At 32.1% G+C, this 3,705-nt stretch overlaps 1 long non-coding RNA gene across 1 annotated transcript; it reads right to left on the reverse strand.

Annotated features, from left to right (window-relative positions):
• Window positions 1-1,708: 1,708 nt before the first annotated feature.
• LOC113775452 lies at window positions 1,709-2,204 on the reverse strand. Its single transcript, XR_003468885.1, has 2 exons — window positions 2,095-2,204; window positions 1,709-1,995 (listed from the first exon to the last, which is right to left on the reverse strand). It is a non-coding gene; the product is annotated as an uncharacterized LOC113775452 (long non-coding RNA).
• Between the last annotated feature and the right edge of the window lie 1,501 nt (window positions 2,205-3,705).

Consider the following 3,705-nt stretch of genomic DNA (forward strand, 5'->3'; position numbering starts at 1 on the left):
AGTGATGGTCCTACTGCTCGTATCATTCCCCTTCTCTTGAAAGCGATTTGTCCTTAAATCGAGATTTGGCCAAAAGAAACTTGCGGTTTGGCAGATTTCCTTATGGCTGGAATTGGAAACTAGAATTTCTGAAAATTTCTCTTTTTCCCATGTAATTAAGGATTGGAAATAATAACTTTAATGGACTCTAAAAAATGCTACGAATTGGACAACAAAGAAAAGGTGCGCACAACGGGAAAAGGAAAGTCACGGACTTACTAATCCTAAGTAGACTAGGAATTGAAACCCTAATGACTCTTTTACCACTTAACCATGAATGGATACCAAAAACGAAGAAACAAACACAAAAATATAATATGAAATTTATTTTATTCGGGTTAACAGTAATCGCTATAGTAGCGATGAACAGTACTCACTACAGTACCGTGAATAGTATCGATTTTTTTTTTTGACGACTCAATACAGGGTCATGACTTCACTTGGAAGAAATTTAATGGGAGTTAAACCCTTGAAAAACCTGTTTCCAAGAACTTAATCACACCAAAAAATTTCAATCTTGATCAATCAATGGTGTAGGTTAGACTCAAGCGATAAAATCAAAAAAACAAGAATCAAAAATTTTTTTTATTTTTTAAATCAAAAGGCGGCTAAGGTTTTGGTAGAAAAATAAATAGGAAAAACAAGAAAAAAGGATATTAACCTAAATCAAGAGCCGAAACTCTGATACCAATTGATGCGAACTCGACTCAACAAGGACCTGTCTTGAAGAACCAAGTTGATCAGGCAGCGAAAAGATCTATTTTGACCAGGTTATGGATACAAAAGATGAAAAAATCTCGACCCATTTAACCTGTTAAGTTATGAACCTTGAATTTAATCACGACCCACTACTCAATAAGATAGCGAACTAAGATGTATTGGTAGAATGGTGCCACAATTCAACATGGTCTTGAATTGATAAGTCAAAACTTGAACAAAAGAGATTCGACTCACTTTGTATCAAGTGACGTACCCAAGGAACAAGAAAAGAGAAAACTCTCAAGTTTTATTCATCTCATAATTGTCTTACAATGGAATAGAAGAGATCTATTTATAGCTAAAATCTAAACTCCTAAAACTAATCCAATTTGGATGAAAATTTAGTCACTTATTTCTCTAACTACTTTTAAATGGCTCAAATAGCTCACATAGCTGGCCATATTTATTCATAATAATGACTAACTAACCAACTAAACAAGAAAAAATCAAGCAAAATAAAAGAAATCAAAAACCCGAAAACCACATAGCTGGCGCTCTATCGCCTCCACGACTTCATATATTCTAATGGAGTCTTGAACATCATGGATTGAATTGAAAAGCCTCTCAAGCATCTTGACACGAGTTAGTGATGGTCCTACTGCCTCATCAAAGCTAAATTTTGGCTCCCTATGCTTCTCAAATTCGGGAACATATAATTGCAAAACCACCTTGACTAGCAATAATATGCAAATTTTTCTTTTTTTGACCAATAATCAAAGAAATTAGTCTACAAAAGTCCCACTTGGCTCCATATGCACATGTAATGATACTAGGAGACATGGAGAGCTTATTGCCCGGTGACAATTTATCATGGATAACCATAAAGCATATGTAGTGTGTATATAATTTAAAAATTAATAAGAAAATTAACGTTATTAAATGTAATAAGTGGAAATACAAGTAACAGTAATTAAAGAAAATTGTACATGTTATAGCAATAAATAAACTAAATGTGGAACTTATGATGCCATGGATACATGATTTCAAGTCCATTCATTCTAAAGACCAAAACAGCAAGTGAATTACAAGATTGAGACATAAAGAAAAGGGTCTCTCCTTCTCCAAGGTCATGATCAATAACAAAGGCATTCCAGTTTTGGTAAAATTTATTGTTTGTCATTCCAAAATTGTATATCCTATTTCGGCTCGTGAGGACCATAGATGGTATCCTGGATTCACTTAATCTCGATCAGCAAACTGCATAATTTTTTGCCAAACAAATAGCTTATAATACTGATCAATACAAAACAAAAAGAAGCCAAATATTGAAAAATATTTAAGCATACATATACATACCGTGTTGGAGGAAAACATTTGGTAGAAAGTATCTAATGCCATCAGATCATGTGAGAAAAATCGACTAATTGATGGCATGACTAAATGCAAATCTAGTTGGTTATTATCAAACCCTGCAATACGAAAATTGTACATGAGAACATGTATATTTTTTAAAGGGAAAGGTGAAGTAGGGGCAAAATAAGTTTCCTTGTGAAATTGATGAGTTATGAGGGATTATTGGAATGTGTAATGTCCAGCGCATTAGAACAATCTTTCGATCAAATTCAAAAGTAAATATGTCATATACAAAACTTCCTTTATTCTTTAAAAATATCATGTCATTTTTGTCAATATAGTTATCTGAACAAAAAGTTTTCCTTTCTCCTTCGAACTTGTTTGCATAGATATACATGCCATTACTCTTATGTAATGCGCATCACACCCTCTTATTATGATATCTAACTACTATTCACCCAATTTTTACTAGAATAACACCCTAGAAGCCTTTTTGTATAAATTTTTATGAAACCTTATATTGCTATTTTTGTTTTCTCGTGTATGCAAATTTTCAACAAATTTTCCAACATCACTTTATGTAAGCTATTTGGAACATGGTAAAAGAATTCGCTCCTGATCAAACTTAATTACTAATAAGAGGAATGAAAACTATCTAAAACAAGAAAGTGCTTAAAAACAGTTGTCAAAATTAGACAATCTTAATAGGAAGTACTTTACTTAATATGTTCTGCCAGTGATCAATTCACACAAGACTATAGTATATCTCCCATTGGTATTAATCCGAGTAATAATCTATACAAAGAAGAGACAAAATAGATATTTCCAGTTCCAAAACTACCACAAAATGAACACAAACTATACACATATAGAGAATGCATATAGCAAAGAAATTATCTTCTTTTACTTCAATATATAAAATACAACATCAGGTCCAATTCTAGCAGTCAAATGTTTGAAACATATGCATTCTCCTTTCTGGGCATTTCTTTTTGCAATTCACGAAATTTAATAATGTCACTTTTTCCTAGTCTCGACATTAGCAAGATTACCATTTTTTCAAGTAACATGAGACAAAAGACTTCAATAAGAGATGCATAAATTTCATTACCTTTATAATCTTTTACCATTGAAGTTATTAATCTATCAAAGACAACAATGAAAATTTTAAATTAGACTTATAGTAACAAAAAGTGCCTCTTTTTCACTGTCTTCCAATATAGAAGCAAAATAACCAAACAAAGCCTCTATCAGCTAAAAAGGCAAACTTTCAATCCCCAAAAAGACAACTACATCAAGTACAAAAGTTGACAACTTGAAAGAGCAGAGGAACTGTTATTAGATAACTTGTTAGCTACCATAAGCGAAGATAGAATAATAACTACCTAAAATTGAAAAAGAGAAAACGCAAACAATTTCGCTCCAAGTGAGAGTTTCATGAGAATTAGATCAATTTAAAAAGAATAAATTGAAAACCAGTGGCAATAATGCTAATAACTTAATAAATAACCATAGTAGTTATAGCAGCCAACGAACTCTTAGTAGAAGAGAGGTAAAAAAAAGACCAAGAAAGCAGGTCAGACAAAAAGTCATAATGCTTTCGTTCCCAAAATG

Source organism: Coffea eugenioides, chromosome 6, assembly GCF_003713205.1.
Source record: "Coffea eugenioides isolate CCC68of chromosome 6, Ceug_1.0, whole genome shotgun sequence".
In the NCBI taxonomy this organism is placed as follows: Eukaryota; Viridiplantae; Streptophyta; class Magnoliopsida; order Gentianales; family Rubiaceae; genus Coffea; species Coffea eugenioides.